The sequence below is a fragment of the Lagopus leucura genome, unplaced genomic scaffold (assembly GCF_019238085.1).
Source record: "Lagopus leucura isolate 7727_CA_CO unplaced genomic scaffold, USGS_WTPT01 Super-Scaffold_100157, whole genome shotgun sequence".
Lineage (NCBI taxonomy): Eukaryota > Metazoa > Chordata > Aves > Galliformes > Phasianidae > Lagopus > Lagopus leucura.
Genome location: NW_024962334.1, coordinates 36,894,743 through 36,916,649, shown reverse-complemented (window position 1 = coordinate 36,916,649; position 21,907 = coordinate 36,894,743). Strand labels below are relative to the sequence as shown.

The 21,907-nt window shown below is 39.0% G+C and overlaps 1 long non-coding RNA gene across 1 annotated transcript; it reads left to right on the top strand.

The window, feature by feature from the left end:
* The first annotated feature begins 1,424 nt into the window (after window positions 1–1,424).
* LOC122189839 lies at window positions 1,425–18,767 on the top strand. The gene is made up of 3 exons (XR_006181993.1): window positions 1,425–1,543; window positions 2,746–8,866; window positions 17,665–18,767. It is a non-coding gene; the product is annotated as an uncharacterized LOC122189839 (long non-coding RNA).
* Window positions 18,768–21,907: the final 3,140 nt, after the last annotated feature.

Here is a 21,907-nt window from a genome sequence, read left to right as displayed (position 1 = left end):
CTGTAGAATCATAATCAGCACTTACATCTTAGCTTTAAATCTTTGGTTTCTGCTCTGAATCGCATTATAGAAATTTCTTCTTGGCTGTAGAGGAAGCACAAGGAGCTGAACTTTCCTGGGCTCAGGAAAGTGAATCCTCTGTTGCGATTACAGAATCACAGAACTGTAGGGGATGGAAGGGACCTCTGAAAATCATCCAGTCCAAGAGCTCCGTTAGCAAGTTTATAATTGCTAACTTGATATTCCAGCATTTCGTGAGCTCTCTGGAAGTAGGAGGTGTTAGTGGCACAGAAATGTTTACATAGACCACCCAGCATCCTAAGACGTAAGCCTATTGCTGCCAGGAACGTAAACATAGGAGAAATACAAATAGCTACCCAAGCAGGATTTAAAAGAGTCAAAATTCTAAACAAAAATAGGAAACAGTTTGGATGACTACACAAACGTTCCATTGAAATGCATTTTGGGACTGTTAAGCTCCCATTTTGCAGTTTGGTTACCACTTCAAGTCTTTCTGGCTGTATAGTTTTCAGCAATGTCAGATGATAAACAACATACAGCTTGTGTTCATTTCCTCTGTCAAAAATCATGAATTGTATCTCAACCTATCAGAAAACAAGTACTAGCCACAGAAAAAAATGACAGGACACAACTTTGGGGATGCAGAATTCCTCCTGCTAAAGCCTTCTGTGCTGTGTTCATACTAGATCTGATGGTGTCTCTGTTAGCAGTCTCTCCTGCCATGCCTTCCTAGCTGTATGACATAGGGGCTAATGACAAATTGATAGGAGAAGAGTTTCTGGCCACAAGCTAATTCATGCTATTCAAGGCCAGACAGGCCAACGAGAGAAGTGCCTGAAACGTGGCATGAGTAGCTGCCGTTGTGGCAGGAGAAGGTGCCCTTTAACTACTGGCAGAACAACAGAGTAAAAGAACTTGAGGGCAAACTGACTCCCAGCCATAAATTCTGTTCTGTTCCATTCTAACAACATTTCCTGGTACATCTAATGGCAGAGTGGCACAGAGGGTGATACTGCATTACAATTCATGTTTTCAGCCTGTCGCTGCTGCCCTGTATTGCCTCATTTCAGTTTGCCTTAATTTTTTGGTCTTATTTCCACCTGTTTTTTGGAGTCATTTTTATTATTCTCTCCAAACTGCTAGGCAATGTACCCCCATATGTAGAGTAACATAAAGAGATTGGAAAAAGTGACACATTTCCAACCGTTAAACTTTTATGTATTAATTGATTTTTTTAAAAACTGCACTTGTTTCTACAGTAATAGCTGGATTCCTTTCTCATTTCATATTCCTTCCCTCCCCCCTTGGCAGACACCCGCCCTTCCCTTGAGGACTTCAGGAGGAAGGGAGGGAGGCAGGGCAAGCTTTCCACCCTGCGGCAGAGCCAAGCAGTGCCTGCAGCAAGAGGGAGCTGTGTCCTGCTGAGGACTCTCTGCCTATGGGTTTAGTGGATTTCAGTTGCATGCCATGACAGATTATGCTGTGGATTATCTTCAGATACGTGTAGGAGAGGCATTTCAAGGTATTTTGCCTTTTAATCCTTATTTAGGAAAAGCCTTTCAACATAACTTTGTGGTGTGCCTTTGGTAATGCCTATGATAAAGGTGTGTGCCAAATACTACACTGTGTTACTGATAGACAAATGCTGTAGTTTAGAGCCTGGTTATGTGTGGTACCAATTCTTCTTCTGTGAGTTACTGCCCTGAATTGTCAATGGATTTCAGAAAGGAAATGTAAGCAAAATGTTCAAGCAATGAGAAATAAAATAATGGCCTCTGGATAAAACCCACTGTATTCTACTATAATTGTATCAATTGTATAATCTCATAAAATATAAGGCTTACTAAAGAAAAGAATAAGACTTTTTCACCTTTGTGAAAATTCTCCCCATCAGATATCTGAGGGAAGGAAGTTTACATTCTAAAAACAGTAGTTGGTATACAATAAAATAAAATCAGTAGCTGTTGCTACATGACTTCTACTGAATTCATTCTGATACGTCTTCAGGCTCCTTTAGACAATTACTGAGCTTGCCTTACCCATCTAGCTGCCAAAGTCTTCCATCCCTTAGTAACTCAAAATGTTCTTAGTTCAGAAATGGCTCCATCACTGCTTTTATTTTGGCCTTGTCTTTTACTGTGTTGTGCTTGAATCATGGTTGTGTAATTTGTTTCACTACAGAACATAAAAAACAGACTATTAGGAATAGCAGATCAGCCTGTCCATTATAGAGGATACAGTCTGCTAGTGAAATTATGGACCAGAAGCTCACATCCTTGTAGCATGCTTTAGTCAGGTTCGTTAAAGCATAAGGGATAAATTTAGTTTTCTATGCAGCTGAATCTGAAGCTTTGAACAAATGACTTCCCAAACTAATTCTTATGACTGCAAAAATGAAAGGCCATTTTAATAGCGTTTGAAAAACAATATATATTTTAATTCTATCAAACTAGGAAGTCAATATTTAGTATTCTCAGCTTAAGGGGACAAATATTGGGCTTTCTCTATAACTGATTAAACATTCAGTGAAATTAAATCAGCTCTAAATCTTGAAGTTTCTGTACAGGCCTAGATATTTTCTTATGTTTACAGTCCTAATGACCATATAATCTCTGAGCTATTTTAACAAATATATTTTGTTTGGATGTCACTCTCTGTGACGTGCACCTGAGTGCAACATGCAAAGGAAATGCTGACCTGGCGGAGGGTTCATTTTCATTTCAGGGAAATCTCTTCAGTGGATGGCAATAGACTGCACAGAAAAACTGTTTCCCCTCTTTCCTCCTTTCACATCCTCACAAGATAAACATACCATCTTGGGAAATAATACGTTTGCTAAGTCTCCGTACGTAATTACCAGTTGAGAAGGAACCAACTGCAGTACCTCTGGAGATGGAAGGATCGGCGCAGGGAGGCGGAAGGACCCACAGTGCTGTTGCAGGTGGTGGTGGGTGCAGAGAAATCAAAGGCTTCCTCCTGGAGTCAGAAGAGAAGATTTCTCAGTCACTGAATCAAAGTCACTTTGGTCACAATTACAGAAACTAATTTCATGTACTACTTTCAGCAATGTGTTTTTCACTGAAACTTTGTATGTGAGAGCCAGCTCCTCTGAGATGCCTTTGAAAACATTATCTGCAAGCAACGTTGATAGGATTTTAAAGCAAATTTCAAAATTCATGTAATACAGTATCTAAAATCTTAACAGTCTGCCCCTAGCTGATGCAGTAGAAAAGAAGAATGAGCACAAGGTGTGTGATCAGACCAAAACTTGGTGCCCAATAAAATGGTTAATCTCCATACAAGATGGAGATAATGTCACATGCACAAATGGACCGGGATCACGGCTCTCATTCCTTCATCCACATCAACAGTAGAGAAAATTACTGCACTAAGTTACCACTGTCTGCAGAACAACGACCATACTACCAACAGCCAGCACTGCAGCTTCTTGAAACTCTGCTAGAAATGTTTTCTAAACTGGCCTTGTATTTTATTCAGTTTCCAGGATAAATTCTACTTTTATCATTGAAGAATTTAATTTGAGAAAAAAAAGTAACAATTGTATTTTTTTGTTATTGTTGTTATCGATATATCTGAGGTGATGGATAAAATGGGATAAAATCATCAAATACACCCTCCTGTTTAACCATATTTTCTAACTATAAAGATAGCATCGTCTCACAAGCAGTATTAGTATTACAGATGTGTATTTCATACAGCTTGAAAGTGCTTTCTGTTTTACATTTGCATATCTCAGTGCAATAATCCTATCTCGATAAGTATGTATATACACAGATAAATTAAACCAGCCACATCAAAATCAGACTAGAGATAATAAAGAATAGGGAAATGTGAAGTTGGCATCATGTGAGTTTAAAAGTTCTTTATTTAGCTTGTGGTACATTGATACCATCAGTACAACAGGCATAAGTTTCAGCTTCAAAAAGTGCCTGATATAGTAAAATTTTTGAATGTTTACGATAGCTGTTGTTCTGGCATAAGAGATTGCCTCATGCAGTTGCAGTGGGCAGTGTGTTTTAGTATTTGGTTGGCAATCTGATCAACGTGAAAAAATGTAGAAGAAAAGCTTCTCAAGTTTTGTGTGCTTGTGCACTAGAGATTATCAGCATGATTTGTATCTTGGAAAATATAGTACATGCTAAGGCTCAGGAAGGACATTAATGTGCCCATCATATATCCCATTCTTCATTTCTTCATAAGCTTCCTCATTAGAATGAGCTGGCAGGAGGAGGCTGCTATATTAGCAAATACTTTTTGCATGTTTGTGTAGGTAGGCACTACCGTAGCCACAGTGTCCCTGATAACTACTGCACCAGCACATACTTCTGTGCTTGTGTGGGTGAGCATTAGTCTGGCCTTGATGCCCACGATAAGCACTGTCCCTCAGTCATAGCCAGCAGCCTTGAAGGAATTCAGAGTTCTTTCCACAGAAGGCTTGTGTCACTGCTTACAGGTTGTGTGCAAGCGGGTAGGAGAAGACGACTGCCCCAGGTTACAGAGATGGATGTAGCTAAACATTTAACAAACCTTGAGAATGAAAATAAACAGCCTCTATTGCAGTTTCCTTGGCGCCAATGTTCTTCCTGTTAGAGCCCAGATTTTGGCAAGAGGCTGGGATAAGCACTTTGGCAGGCTGCTCTTCCTCGTGCTTTGGAGCAATGCCTGACTGGCTGATGACAGCCATCAGTTGTCATCAGCTAAACCCACTTTCATGCATTTTTTTTTCCAACTTATCAAACTGTTTGTTTCTCTGCTGGTTCATGGTTCATAGATCTGCCTTCCCGAGCTGCTTACTAATCACTGACTCTTTTTGCCTTCCCTGCCGCTCCTCCAGCTTTGTCAGCTGTTCCACGCTGCCTATTGCCCTTCTACTTTATCTTTTTGTTTCTTTCAACATACACAATATCAGTATAGTTAAGATGTCTGGTCCAAAGACTTCTGAGGGCTGAAAAGCATGTCAATTGCATACAGAGATTTACCTTAAGGACATCTGTCTGTTTGCAGCACAGACCATAGCTTAACAAAGGACATCTTTTAGTTTTTTGGTTACATTAAAGTGCTGGTCTCAAGCCAGATCCTGACAAGGATCATCATTCTCATGAAACCAATCAGTATAACTGCAATTCATTTAGAGCTCTGTAAGCAGACAGATGAAAACTAAATGGCTTGGTACATGATACGATCTCAATCCTGAAAAAAAAATACGGTTCTTCAAAACCCTGCACTGAAGATTAGGTTTTTAACAATGCCAACACAGGATGTATCACCCATGCTCCATTGTAGTAAAAGTTCAGTTTCGACTGGGAGCTGCATTTTGATTTTCCACCTCAAATTTAATGATACTGAAGTAAGCTCGCGCCTTTGCTGTGGTAAAAAAAAGGTTTTACATAAGTAAAAACTGAAAAGTTGTGTCACATACACTGAATACAGCTATGAAGATACCTCCTTGGTGATGGCCTCAAAAAAGCCTTCCCATGGACTAAATCAAGTGATGACAAAAATGATATGGCAGGGGTGCAGTGCTTACTTTCACACCTTGTAAATCAGAGTGACAAGGTATTATTCTATGGCATTCCCCAGAGAGAATCCTCCATATGGTCTCAGCAGAGATTTACAGAGGCAAGCAAGATGACTAAACGACTAAACAATAAGCAAAATAATATGCTAAGAAGCTCTATCTAATATTGGAGTAAAAGGAAACAAAATAATCTAACTGGGGCTAAGACCCACTTTGCTCTGAATTTGTAATAAGAATTCAAAAACATCTGTTAACACTTAGGCACCTTACACTGCTGCTCTGATAATCCCAGCACAGATTATTCTGCAAGGTCTTGCACGGCTGTTTCAAAACACTGCACTCACAGTCATTCCACAGCAGCAGGAACATTGTGGTTGGAAGCCATAAATGTCTTTAGATCCTACCCTTTCTAACAAGGCTTCTACATTTAACCTGTAAGTTTCAGGGAGACATCCCATATCCTATAATATAACCAGGCCAACCAGATCAGCTGAACAACCAGCCTTCAAGAATGAAATTATTGCTATAAAAATGGCATTAAAATTGTACTCACTAGCATACTAGAAACCTGTAAAGGCTTTGTGCCTTTTTAGATACAGACTGCTTCAATATGAAATACGACTCAACATATGGCCTCTTTCTCAATTGCTACAGCTTTAAGGAAAGTTAAAAAAATCTACCTTTCATCTATGCTTGGTCTAATAGACATTAAGATAAAAATATTTGATGTGGGCTAGATGCAGAAGGTAACCCAGCTGGTAACTTTCCGTCTTGTCAGGAACATTAAGCCCACTCCCTGAAATAAATTCTTGCTCAGTTTCATATGTCTCCTTGGGCTAAATACCCTCTTACAGGGAGATGGAAGAAGACAGATTAATCAACAACCACGGAGACCAGGCCCAAAAATACTCTGGCAGAGATTAGGGCATAAATTGGCACAGTGCCTTGAAGTGAATTACATCCATGCCACTGGACTTAGTGGCCTTCCTCATATGGCTTACTATATATTCTTACATTGACTTGGTAGCTATCTCCATTTATTTACTTTTTTTCCTCAAGCATCTTCAAAATACAAATATCATAACTATTAGAAGATTTCTAGTAATGGCATGTTTGGAACTCAGAAGCTCTCTCTCTTACTTAATTTGGCTTTTACCCCTCTCTTTACTAGCCATTTTGGATTCACTTTGCTGTTCTTTGTCCTACCCATCCAGTTTCCTGGTACAAATTTCTAGCAACTCACTGTATGCACGGATGTTTGACCAGCTCTGAGCTTTGAGAAGACTTCAGAGGAAGTTGATGAATGTGAATTCCATGCAGAAAAGCACTAAATTATGAGAGAAAATATTCAGAACACAGCTCAGACTTGAACTGGAACTGAGTTTCTGCCAGCAGACTGACTTTGTACGGGCTGACAAGGAAGCTCCATTGTTTGGTATCATCTATCACACCATGAGAAGCTGAATTGTGCAAGTTAGTATTGGTTCAGAAAGCACAGCTGTCTTGCTAGTAATAGCCAGCACTAAACTAAACTGTTTTCAGAGCTGCTGAAATATCCCATGTTCTATTTTTTGTTTGCAGCATGAAAGCTTTTATTTGGGATATGACAAATGGGATTTCTGTGACCTCAGCTCAGCTCTATCTGCTGATAGAGACATTATTTTTGGCTGTAATGCCACTATCGCTTTAAATAATTTAGATTGGAAACATTCAGGATGAATTTCACAAGGAGATGCTGGCATTGGAAATCATCAAGTTTCCTATGGCATCCAGACCCAGGACGCTGTCTAGAAGGATGAAGTTCCCACTCCGTCTTGTACATAAGGAAAGGCTGTGCAAGTCTACTTGAGAAACTCAGCTACCACAGGGACTGTCTGCAGTGCAGTGCAGACTTCTCAGCTAACTTCAGATTAGCTGGCTGAGACCCACTAGAAATCCAGCTTTGGCACAGGAGCCCCTGTAGATATGCCTGTCCGGTCACCCTGGCTGCGATGTGAGCCATCAGATCAGCTCTTGGACTGTGAACTCAAGCAATGAAAAAAAATCATGACAGGCTGATAACAAATAAAACATCCACAAACTGCGCTCTTTGACCCTGAGACAGCAAAGTCACACCGTGTTTTTCAGACTTGAGACATGCTTGTTAGCAAGAAAATTCCTAACGCGAAAGTTGTTGTGGAACTGTCAAACTTCAAGAAAGTTGGTTTGGAGGAAAAAAAATGGCATTGCAAAGCTCACTGCAAACTGAGAGCAGCTGAAAACATTTGAATTGAAGAAACTGAGGACCCTTTTGATCCTGGATTTGTTGCATGCTTATGTTTCTGTTAAAAACCATTACAGCCAGTGCCTGGTCCATTTCCATCCATTCAAAATATAAAATGCCTCCTGTTATAGCCAGTGATGGTATGTTTCTGAGTCAGCTTATAGATGGGGCACTGGAAAGACTGCTAGTTTTAGCTTTTGGAAAACAGCCAGCACTCAGACTTTGTAAATCACTGAAAGCTCAGTTACTTACTGAAATGGCTGACAAAGTTGACCATCCTATTCTCTGAGCACCATGCTTTTATCACCAAATGCACCGCCACACTGGAGTGTAACTAAGTTTCAATGGAAAACAAAATTATAGAAAGGCTGAGATCAAATTCACATCCCACCCTTGGGAATTTCTACCTACCAAAGCTGGAAGAGCTGCAATGAGGAAGGCTGCACAGCTGCTACTCACATTGAACATTTTGGTGGAGGAAAAATCGCTCTATTAAAGTTACTTACACCCAACTGTTTTGTTGGGTTTTTTGTTCATTCGTTTGTTTGTTTCCTTAAGGAGGATCTCTCACAGAATTTGCTGCAGAGGAAAAATAAGTCAACATTAGTTAAGGCAAGTAATACATTTTTCTTGGAAGTAATCCTAGATCTGCTGAGATACTTGCAGATCTTCACTGATTTTAGCAGGCCAGAATCTTAACCACTTTTGACGAAAAGGAAATGAGCTCCCTAGGATGGCAAGACATTTCATTTTTCATGTACTTAAGTAGAGGAATTTGAAGAAGGTCAAGAGGCATCCTCCCTAACATGCATTTAGTGAAACACAGTTACAGCCCCAGGCCTCTTAATAGCCTACAAATTAGGTAGAAATCTCAGCTGTTTTCTGACCTCACATATTGTCTCAGGTTTGCTATCAGCAACCCCAGCTTACAGAGCTACGACCTGATCCTGGGCCTGATCACTCCTTGTAGAAAGACTTCACCTTCTCCATGCCTTCATTCTCCATGAAGTCCTGCAAAATGGAGAAGAAAGTCAGAGAAAAAGGTAAGTAAGAAATAAAATGCTTCATTTTCAATAAATGAAATAGTCTAATCAAATGCAATGAGAAAGAGCCTTGCAGAAATGTTTTTATAACACGCAGGATGTTGAAACAAAAATGTTAGTCATAGAGGACAATCACTGTAGCAAGTCAAGTGTTCAAGTGTTGAGTTGGAAAGAACGATAAAGAACCAGATGCAGTCTGTGAATCAGCAACTCTGGAATGCCAGCACAGAAAGAATGGCAGTAATGATCCAAGAGGACACACAAAGGCACGCAGAAATTGTTCCAAGATCATTTTAGCAAAGCACATGTTAGTAATATATATATTCCTGTGGTGGTAAAGTAATGTCTTAGGCTCCTATTAGCTTAGTTCCTCAAAGCATTAACTGAGGTCAAACAGAGTTCCTGAGATCCTGTAGGTAAAAGCTTCTGCTAATCACTGGGGCAAAATTAAAAACCAAACTAACTAAAAGCCCCACTTTATTAAAAATACATATTGTTGGAGCATGGAGGAAAACCTCTGACTTAATGCTTACTTTCCAAAATCTAAATTCTGTTGGCTGAATTCTGCTCTAGTTGGCACTGAAATGGGCTGAGAATGAGCAGAAGGCAGTGATTCCATATTCCTGGCACGCTGGTGCCAAACACAGGATTCCTTTTAGTGGGTGGAGATGAGAGACATGCTGTGGGCAAGGGAAGCACTTGTCCCCAGCTAACTTGCAAGCTAACTTTGGCTGCTTGCTGAATACTCTTAGGATAGATGTGGGACCAGTAGGAGAGCTTGGCATGCATCCTCACCCTGCTGATTGTTCTCTCTCCTTAGCAATGGGGGTGTACAATTACTGTAGTACCCAGACTTCATTATTAAACATCTTTCTGACTCTAAAATAAACGACACTTATACAGTCAGTCCTCACACAGTTAGACACTTATACAGTTAAATGGTGCTTACGCCCTTTTCCTTTTGGCCATCACTCATTACTTCACTCCCAGGGAGGATGAGGGATACCACCTGCACCATTTGAATTCATGACCCCTGAGTTCTAGAGAAGAAATAAGAAAGAAAAAATGAAATTTCTGTTTCTATAAAGGTGAAGAGCGTATGATACTGTTGGAAGATTTATCTATTGTAGAATTAAGTTCTACTTCAGGAAATTGTGTAGGGGCTAGAATATAATGGAACACCTCTCCTACAAGGACAGGCTGGGAGAGCTAGGGCTGTGCAGCCTGGAAAATACAAGGTTCTGAGGTGACCTGATGGCCCCCTTTCAGTGTCTAAAGAGGGGCTGGAAGAAAGAAGGGGGCAGAATCTTTAGCAGGGTCTGAGATGACAAGATAAGGAAAAATTGTTTCAAACTTAAAGTGATGAGATTTATGTTGGATATAAACAAAAACTCCTTTACAGCAAGGGTGGTGAGGCACTGGAACAGGTTGCCCAGAGATGTGGTGGAAGCCCCATCCCTGGAGATGCTCAAGGCCAGACTGACCAGACTCTGAGTTAGCTGATTGAGCTGTGGATGCTGTTCATTGCAGGGCAGCTGGACCAGATGGCCCTTAAAGGTCCCTTCCAATTCTAAGGATTTTATGATTCTATGCTTCTACTTCACTCCAAACGTCACCTACTGATTTTATGGTCAATATTCTTTTTCTTTCCTTTTCACATTGAACACTGAGGAAAAAAAACATTGATTTATAAAATCTCACAAGAACTTTTCCTCCAAACTTCAACCCACAAGAAATTGTAAAGGACTTTATCTTGGTTAACTCTGTCAGCTGACCGAGTACATGCCCTGCCCTGCTCAGCATACAAGGAGACCATTGTTAATAGTCAGAAAACACCTCAACACTTCATACAAAAATCACACGGAAAGACCTTCATGGCAACTACATGTGTCAGCTGGCAAGGCAAAGACTGACAGTGATGGGAAGCTTACCCTGTGTGTTTATAATTACCACAAATACTGCTCAGGATATTTTTACTTCTTTTTCTTGAGACTGCTGTCAGCAAATTCCTTATGGCTTCCACAGTCTACTGGTACTTGCGTTTTTCTTTAAATCCTAGCGTTATGATGGAGCAATATTCCTGTCACCAAGGAAGCAGTAGTTGGGTTGTTGCTTTTTTTTTTTTTAATGTTTGTTTATTTCATTTAGAAATAGTTCTAGCTTTGACTAGTTTCCTGAGTTACTTTGGTCAAGTTCAGAATAGCAATGCTATGCTATTTTCAGACAGTGGGATAGTAACTGCTGCTTTTGCCTATGGCAGTGAAATCCCTGTGTGCCATTTGGATGAAGATAAGACAGGAAAAAAAGAAATACAGTGAGAATTTCTATTCATTCCACTGCTCAATTGAAAAGTCCCACTCAAGATGGTGAAGTGTTCCAGCACAGATTTTAATCAGAAGGAGAACATTGTTTTAGCAAACAATTGCAAAAGCACTCTTCCTTAGAAGGCTGCTGTGCTGTGCTCTGAGGTACATTCTTTTCAGTCCCACTGTGCACAAAAACAGAGGGAAATTTAATAACGCTCTGTGTGGGCCATTTGCACTCGTTGAAATTACAGTTGTAGCTGTGTGACTGAAAGGAACAGTGCAAGACTTCTACCACTGCTAATGAATCTGGGACCTAACTTGGAGAGGCCACTGGTAGGGTGAGAAAGTTATGTCTATCCCAGCTGCTGCACAGATTGCTTACATATGTGACAAAACCGTAAGTGTGAGCAGTGAGGATACCTGTGTGCCTGACCTATTGCTTCTTCAAGAACAACGTGCAAGTAATTGGCAGCGTTACACTGAACTGAACTCTTAGAAGCATAAGATTATGTTTCCCTTTACAAAGCATGAGGGCATTTTATATATTTCGAGAGCTTTCTCGTGTACTGAGTATGAAAGGAAACTGCTGAAACCTCTGTTATTTTTGTTTGAATTATTGTCCTATAATATGGAAACAGGAGCTTGATCCTGCTCAATATCTCTTGAAAAAACATGAAATAATGCAAACCAAAACCAAATCAGAATAAAGAACAGTCATGTATTTTTCACATGCCGCTGACCCACTCTACTGTCTAAATACATACAGTCAGTGTATGACCTTTCTCTTTCAGTTCATGGCTTGTTTAGATAACAGATGCTTTGCTCTCCAATGGAAAAGGTGGAAAAGAAGTAGAACAAACTGCAAAAAAGTCACAACCAAACAACAAACCCTATGTCTAATGCTTGTATTTGAAGATCAAATAAAATAGAACTGTTTGCCACTGTTCCTGAAAAGCTTATAGCTTCAAATATTGTCTTGCTGAGCAGAAAATGGTCAAGAACTGGAGAAATGAAGTAGGGATTAATTTTATGAGACTTCAATAAGTGGATTAAAATGAGATGATCTTTGTTTTGAAATCGAGATCAGGCTATGGCTCTGTATTTGGTTCTTTGCCAGTTGTGCAATTATCTTGAGACTTTTTCTTTGCACTTGTAACCCAGGCAGAGAAATGCTATGCAAGGGAGAAAAGCTCTGGGAAGATTCGTTAATGCCTGTGTAAACAGCAGTTCTTATCTTTTATGGGCACTGAGACTGCATAGGTTTTTTAAAAAAGATTCAGTGAATATGAAGCAACATCAGTAGAGACAAACTTTACATATCTACACTAACTTTACATAGACATACAAGATAAGATTAAAATGTATCTACAAAATATTTCTAACTGATCAAAAAGACCTGTAGCTCAAATTACTGTATAATCAAGCACTTGATATTGCAAAGTTTTTCAATATGCATCCCAAGGTAACTGCTAGATGTAAAAAAAACTACTAGGAGTCTGTTAGTGAAAAATCCAGCAGACTCAGAGCAAACATACCATTATGAGTCTGGCTGAGCCCACGCATTCTTTCTGCAAGTTTACCTGCCCACATTCCTAACATGAATTGCAATAGATGACAACAGTAATAGATGACAATAATAATTTCACTCTGAGAAACTAAAACACGTATACTAAGGAAAGAAAATAGGACTTCACCAAATGAATGTGTAACTTCTCTGCACAGAGTCACAGTAGTTTATGCAGAACTGTCTGTGGTAGACTGTCACACAGTAGGCAAACTGCATAGTGTAGATTGTGTACAATCTGTTATACAGATCTAATGTTTGTGATTTAAAATGATACAGATGCCAGGACAGATGCTGCAAGTTTTGCCAAGAGTATACTTGCTTCTATGTCAAATTAATTAAGTATTCTGTTGAAAAGGATATTTTTTCTGCAGCACTTTCAGAAATACCATAACATTTATGATGGACATCCATTGCAGTCATTTCCACGGTGGAAAGGCAAATCATTTATCATCTGATTAATTATTTCTATGATGACAATTTATCTCCACTAACGGTATTTGAAAACTCAGGCAAGGGTAAAGCAGCCACAGAGCTTTAATTTTAGCACTGTGTGGTCATAGGTAATATTAAGTGCTGCTTATTTAGGTGAATTATCAATTTGACTCACCTAAAATGCAGCATGGCAAAGCAGGAAAAAAATCAAAAGGAAATAAATTCAATCAAAATATTTTTCGTATTTTGATTTCAGCAAATAAAACTTCCATAGTCGTTGTCATCAACTTTTTTCTCAGTCCCTCCTTTCCTCAGTGCTTCATTAGGAAACCAAAAGCATTGCTATAGGGATAAGACCAGACAGAAGCACACAGTTGTTTGAATGAGCACTACTGCATATAGATGTGTCAGTCTGTGACTACTGCTTTCAGAGCCTGGCAGGAATTCTAACTCACTGCCTGTCTTCAAGTTTCGCATCTTGAAATATGTGGAACTCATTATGTTCACACATAAATGAATTGCAACAACGACAACGTGCTCTCACTTGGAAAAATGAAAATACTGCTCTGATATTTAAATTCAATTTTGATTTTGCATGCAGAGAGTTTCAAGGTTTGATTCCAAATTATTGAAATATATTACACGACAATAAGGACCTTTACCCTCAGATGGAGCATATAGCTGTGTATGAAGGAACAGAAAGAAGATAGTAAAAATAACATATGGTACCTTATTTTTCATGCAATTGCCTTTGTTATTCAATCCAAAAATGATTATTCTGATTCCCATATAAAACAATATTAAAATCAAAAGGAAAATCATATGCCATGCACTGCTGCTGGAATGCTGGATACTGATTTTTGCAAAGTATCCCTTAAATACATGTATGACAGAAATATTATTTTTTTTTAACACCATGTGGGCAGGTAATTTAAATACACAATTCGGTACTTCGAATTTGCTTTCATTACATCAGCTCTAACCATCCTTCAATTTAACCTGTGCTCAGTGATAATAATACCTCTGGAATCTGGTGGGAAAATTGTGCATTACTCCGTTATTGGCAGGCTATTTGATCCCTCTCTAAAGGACACCATTTTGAGAATCATTGCTCCTTATGCTTCCTTCAAATATACCAGACCCATTTACCACATGTCTCTTTGACATAACAGTAACACATTTAAAATGTTTAGAAAGCCAAATTCAGGTTTTGTTGTTGTTAATAAAGAAGGTATAGTGATAGTACAGGCAAAACAATGGAAAGTCATGGTTCAGTGGGAGTATGTACATGCATGCCAAAAATGCAGTTGTCACAGGATCAAAGAATCCTTGAGGCTGGAAGCAACCTCTAGAGATCATCAAGCCTTACCCCCAGCTAATGTCCCATGCTTTTTACTTCATATAGTAACACCATTTGGTGGCTGCATCTTCTGTATGAAATGACTCCTGTCAGAGTCTAGTAAGTCCTTGCAGAGATCTAATGACAGAGTTTTTTACAGTGGGTCCTTCAGTACAAAGTTTGAAGCAGTAACAGTTTAATGGGTTTTGTTTGATCTTTGCAAAATATAGAGGGATAACTGGTCTGGTTCTCTGTTATTTGAATATTTTCTTTTGAATGAGTCAGCCAACAGTTTGGAAAAGCATGAGATTATCATGTGATTAAAAACATGTTCTGAGACTGAAGCATTGCCACTGTAGGCAGTCTTCTGGATGTCTTATTTAGGTCAATTCGAATCTGCAGTTAAGAGCTCCATGAGTAAATTCAAGCATCTGATTAAAATGCCCCCTACTTAAGGGCACAACACAGCATTCCTACTACACAGGCTTTAGGCATTTACGATGTGGCTGTCCAAAGCTAAATCAGTTTATTTGGGATCTTCTAGATTCAATATGGGCCTCTTCAATGGACAATTTATCTGATATATCTTATAATGACATAAATCACCTTCTGGGGGTACTTAAATTTGTTCATAGACTCTAAGAAGAGACTAGGATGTCTAGACTACTGTCTAACCTGAGGTGCTTATGATAGGCTGGGTGAAATCTGTTCTAGGTTTTAACTGTTGTGGTTATTTAATGCTCTAAGAAGCATCCTGCCCCAGGCAAGGTCAAACAAAGACTGTAACACATCTCTGGCAGACAGAAGAACGTTAGCCTTCCCCAGTTAAAATGCTGAAGAGAAATCCTGGGCACCGTCTGGACTACAGATCACGAATACCAAACATCCTATATGGTTGGTGAATGATTTTTCCTCCAACTATTTGTTTTATCCTGAAATTTCTATAAAAGTTTCTTATGTTAGGACTCTTCCATACTTAATACATAGGAATTTTTCTGAGTGTCCACTAAAATCTTCAAGACAAGGTGTCCAGTGATCTTAATAAAGATTTATATAGCAATGGAATTTTTAGTTAATTCTAAAGTGATGTAACAAGCATATCAGTACTTTTTCTCATGACCAAGTCATCATGTTGAGCTGTGAAGTGCAAAAAGGAAGGGAATGCTTGCCTCCCAGGGGAGGAGCTTTGCTATTTCCCCAGTCTATGTGCAAATAAGAGTAAACAAAAATGTTCTTCATATTCAGAGCAAAATACCTCCTGTTACACATTCAGCAGCCACAAATGCTCAGTTGAAATTGCTCAAGAAATCTTTTATTTGGCCAAGAAAGATGAGCTCTAAGCCATCCAGATTTTGTCTCCCAAGCTTATTACCACTGCTTCTCATTTTCTGGATTCGTATCTTAGCACTGTCCAAAACATAGCAACTGCTGACTGAAGAAGTCAGCATGATGTAGGTCGCTGAATGATGTCCCAAGAAATCAAAGAATCATTGCAACAGATATTCAATCTTGAAAGAGCCATACAATTACTTCATAACCAATCCCATACCTCAGTGCACGCTGCACCTGATTGCCTGTACAGACTCAGAAGAAAAGGACCAGAGCTGTACCTCTGATGGACCATAAGAAAAAAGCAGCAGCAACCATTTCCTTAAAATATTTACAGTACTAAGAATTTGAAGTAAATTATCCAAAAGATCCAAGATATTCCTAGAGCTTCTAACTCCAAAAGCATATCTGCCATGCACTGAGACTACCAGCCCCTACCCAACTCCCTTAGGTAAGCAAGAGAAGTCCTTAATGTGAGGCTAGAACACGAATCTCCTCTGCAGAATGTACTTAGGTACTAGACCTACTAAGAAACTGGATACAAAAGAACAATTATCTCAGGCATTAATTCTAACTTCAGAGTATTTCTTATCTTGTTCTGTGATCCCCATCCATAAACTTATCAACCTCCATCTTATAACATTTACAGTTTTCATAACAATGAACCATTGTTGTCTATCTTTTCCCAGGGAAATTCTAGCCATGGAGAATACAACAGGAATCTAATTAATTTTTTATATTAAACCAGCATGAACTTGCATGTTAACTCTTACATTATTCCATTAAATACTATTTATGTCTAAAATAACAGTGCTGCTTCTTGTAGACTAGGCTGTAAATTCCAGCAATAGAAGTAGGACTGATGTATTTGTAATCAGAGTACATTCTGTCTCGGAAAAAACAGACACTCCAGATAAATTAATATACAAAAGATTAATACAATCGACCTTTCAAATTGTAGATTAAAAGCAAAACACACATGCGCACACATTTTTCAAAGCATAGTAGGTCCAGCACTCATCTATGCTGCTGTGAACCATGAAGTGCAAAGTAGCCAAGGTTAGAGAGAGGTGATTTCCAGAAAATGTGAAGGGATTAAATAAGTTCTCTCATTGCAAAAAGAATTTGGAGTGTTATATCCATACTAGATACTTCAACATCTGCTTTTAGTCTTACCAAGAGTGAAATATATATGGTTTTGTTATCACATAAAATACTAGTAATAAGTTTGCAAGTAAATACACACTAGTTACTTCTAAAAAAATGATAAATGCACATAATAACAGAAGTGGAGATTTTTCACAGAATTAGAATTATGTCAGCATTAGAAATTGCATGGGCAGCATGTTGAGACCTGATCCTCTCTCTCCATTCCGCCCTGGTGAGTCCACATCTGGAGTACTGTGTGCAGTTCTGCGCTCCTCAGTTAAAGAAAGACAGGAAGCTTCTGGAGAGAGAGCAGTGGAGGGCCACAAAGGTAATTAGGGACCTGTAGCATCCCTCTTACGAGGAAAGGGTGAGAGACCTGGGACTGTTCAGGCAGATAAGAAGACTGAGGGGAGATTTTATCAAAACGTATAAATGTCTAATGAGCAAGAGCCAGATGGACAGGCCAGGCTGGTGATGCATAGTGACAGGGCAAGGGACAACAGGCACAAACTATGTAATGCCTGTTAAATGCACAAGTGCAAAGGAGATAAAGAATATTCTATTTTTGCTCATGGTAAACAATGTGAGTTCCAGCTACTTGCAAGGGGCACCTCCTCCCATATTAAAATTAATAAATCTAACTGAAATCCCTGTATTATGTTTCCTTCTCTTTTAGCAAGTGTAATTCTTTTTGGGGATTCCAAAAATGGACATTATATCAACTGAGGAAATGATTTCCTAATTTTTCCATCCAAGTAGAAGCCCAGTCTTCACACCTGTGACTAAGGAAGGAAGCATTCTTTGCCAAGAATGATGATACCATTGTTTCTGAAAGAGGTGTGGACAAATCAGAGCACAACAATTTAAGAGGTGTGGGAATCACAAAGGCAATTTCAGTTCCACTAGTCTGCTTTTTATTTCTGGCAATGTTTTTTTTCTATTCTTCTAACAATTAGAAAAATAAGAAGGCTGCTTCTGTCTGCTGAAGAAAGACTTAGAAGGACCATGATCAGCTTTGAGCATCGATCCATGTCTTCTTTGTATCACAAATAAAAGGATTTTCATAAATTGTTCTCACTGTTTTTTTGTCTTTGCAAATATTATTCACCATTTTTGGTAGGCATCATGACAGAAGGAGTCATCATGAAGAGGAGTATTTGATAGCTGGAGAGATGTAATGGGAAGCATCACAGCAACTCTGGAAGAATGGAAAAATGTATCTTGGCCATCACCAGCAGAGAAAAGAGGACAGACAGGACATAAACAAAGGCAAGAACAGAAAAACAGCAGCAACGTCATACAAAGCATGGCCCATAAAGCCAATGATCTTTGATTTAGTAAAGATTCTTAAAGAAGAGAGAATTAAATGTGATATGAACAAGGAGTGTGTCCTGATTTCAGCTGGGATGGAGTTGATTTTCTTCAGAGTGGCTGACATGATGCTGTGTTCCGGCCTTAGGAAGGAAACAAGGTTCATAACAAACCAATGTTTTAGTTGTTGCTGAGCAGCGTTGCACAGAGCCAAGGATGTTTCAGCTCCTTCTACTGTCCTGCCAGTGAAGGGGTCAGGGGGCACAAGGAGCTGGAAGAAGACATAATCAGGATGGCTGACCTAAACTGGCCAAAGGGATATTCCATACCACAGGACATTTTGTTATCTAAAAAACTGGGTGAGTTGGCTGTGGGGAACAGACATTGCCTGGGGACTGTCTGGGCATTGGTCAGTGAATGGTGAGCAATTGCACTGTACATCACTTGTTTTATAAATATACATATATATGTGTGTGTGTATAAATAAGTATACGTAATTATCATTAATATTATTTTCCCTTCCCTTTCTGTCATACTAAATATTTTTTATCTCAACCCATGAATTCTCTTTTGTTGTTTTTTATCCTCCATCCCAAAGGGAGAAGGGAGTGAGCAAACAGTTGTGTGGTGCTTAGTTGTCTGCTGAGTTAAAACACAACAGGGTGGGAAAAATTATATTAGTAGGTGTATTTCTTTTGAACTGTCTGGGATGCCTCCTAGACAACAGTAGAACAAGGAATGCATAAAAGAAAAACATTACAAGGCTGGGTAGGCAGTGAGGGCATGGCTACAAAACAGCTGAAACTGACCACCTACATGAATGAAATACGGAAGTGATGGGAGTTTATTCAGGCTGACAAAAGATCTTCAGATGTTGCCGGAAAGTGATTAGTACCTGCCTCATCCCCCATGTGCGTTCTTTTTTCTTTTTAAGCTCTGCCACTCCTCGGTGCACTAAGTCAGCACTTAAGCACCAAGAACTGCAGCTTTCCCACATAGCGTTGCTGTGTTGTAACATCTGGCAAAGGTCCAGATTACAAAAAAAAAAATAATAAAAAAAAATTACTAAACACCTTGAAAAGCTGATGAAAGTTCTCTACCTCTCTATCCTGTGGACAGTTTGAAGATGTGACATGGAGAAAATGAAGAAAACTCCATGAACTGCTCTGACAAGTCCATGTGTATGTGCACACACACACCACTCCCTTTCCTTAGGGCAGCTCTCCAGCTAATGAAGATTCTTACTTCTCCGCAGGCAAGGCATATATCCATTTATGGGAAGACTAGAAGTCAGGATGATGAGTCTGTGTGAGGTCAGCTGGAATATAATATAATATAATATAAAAGGTCCATTTTGATGCAATTCTGCCATCCTCTCACCCCCCATGAATGGTTTGTTTACCAGTGCCATAAAAATTTGTTCCACAAAGAAAAAGTGCTCTCAGCTCAGCAATTTCAAACTGGATTTTGAAAGTCAGTTCCCTTTTGTGTGTAGCTCATGTGCTGTCACCAACAATAAATGTCAGAATTGAGGTAATTCTGTTCATAAAAGACCTAGAAAAGGCTTTGGATTTATCTCCCCCAGCATTATTTCTGCAAAGCCTATGAAGTAGCGATTAATAAAATATATTTTTGCCGAAGATTTCAGATGTGATTTTGACTATAAGCATGCTTCAGGCTAAGTTAAAACTGTGTGTGGTCATCTTTTTCAGCAGAACTACACTGAACAAAAATAAACATACTTTTTGCAACCATTTTGTGTGCACTCATGTATACCTGTGAAAAGCACCAGTGTCCTTGAACTGTCATAGATCTCAATGTTTTTGATGAACAAACTGAACAAAAACATCTAGTTTTGTTTATACTTTTGTTCTAGCACTATTAGGGGGAGGCAAAACTCATACATTTTAAACTGATCCTGTCTTTAATTTTCATTTGCTGATAGAACCAGTGACAAGCTGGGCCAGTTAGCCATAAGAATTAATAAGAGAAGCAAGGCAGGGTGCTAGCTGCGCTCGAGCTAGTTTTTCAGGTCCTGCCCTAAGAAATCATCTAGACCTTCCCAAATACTAACAGCTTTCAAGCTTTACATTTTAAAACAACATAATTTTTTGAAAAGCTACACTAGTTTTTGCTTTTTCCTTTGGTATCCGTGAATCCAAATTCAGAAAAACACACACATATTCAAACATATTTTTGCAAGTACCTGATGAACTATTAATCACAGTGGAGGTGAAATGTCAGAGAAAATTCCATTGGGTCCATCACATTTTTTTCAATCACTGAACATAAGATCTCACTGAACGTCCTATGCAAAACAAGATAGAAGCTCTCTCTCAAAAAGAAGGGATGCCACATATAATTTCTGACACCCTCATAGGAAATCACTGAAGACACTGTGATATGCTCTCAAGTACACAATATAAAATAGCAGTAGAGTGACACATCATACTGACACATAATCATAGCACATAGATGGATATTTCTTTGTCATTCAACCTTCTTTCCATTCACTGCTTTCTCTGAGTCTGGGGTCTGAAGCAAGACAAATTAGCTATAACCTAGCTTGGATTATATTAGCGATGCTTTTTGGCACATAAAAGCACTTAGAATATTAAAGCAGGATGACAGGGTGATCATATCAATGAGGACCTGACTGACACTTTGAAGGACACACGATCTTTGGATCTATTCTTGACTGTGAAGTTCATGATGTAGCTTTTGTCCTTTAATTTTTACTTTTTTTTTTTTTTTTTTTTTTGCCATGTACAAGTTAACAAATGAGCAGGGCTATATTTTCCAATGCAAATCTTTCATCCATATTTCTGCTACTTCCAGGCAAGGTTATTGGGATATACATGATCCTTAAGAAAAGCATTCCAGCATTGAAGAAAAAAACAAAACAAAATTGAAACTAAACTGAAAAGATGCAACTTAAGAATGACAACAAAGAGAAATGTTGTGTTGTGAATTCACTGACTCCAGAGTTAAGGCTGTCTTCCCTTTTACACTTCAGGTAGGGATACAGCCTGTTTCCAATGACATGCTAATCTTTCCACCCACTGAGTACTTGGCAGAATAATAATCTGTGATTTCTTTTATTTCTGAATGCAACCTGAGATGTATGGTTATGATGTTTATAGCCACCAGTCATTTCAAATCAGGCTGTTGTGAGACCACCTATCAATACCATATCCTGACAGCTGGATCAGTCAAGAACAATGTTTTTTGTCCTTTTTTACACCTTTGAATGCTATTCTATTGTGAAGCATGTCCTGTACATAATTTCTTTGCCTTTTAAAAAGCCTGGAAATTTCTCCATACTGCAACATACTGATACGAATTCTGTAGAGCAGCATCTCATTCAACTCATTTCTGCAGTATTTCATGATACAGTGTCATGATCGTATTTTAGGCGCATTGCCCCTGCTCCTTGCACTGACCAAGCACACAGTGGCTACATGATGATGTCCCTCTGCGTGTGCCATTTGAGCACATCTGTGTGAGTTCCACATCTATTTGGTGACAGCAGAGTGAGGGATCACAGATCCCATTTGTGCTGCTGGAGGAGGTCCTGCAGTTGCCACAGACTTTTCTGCTTGTTTCTT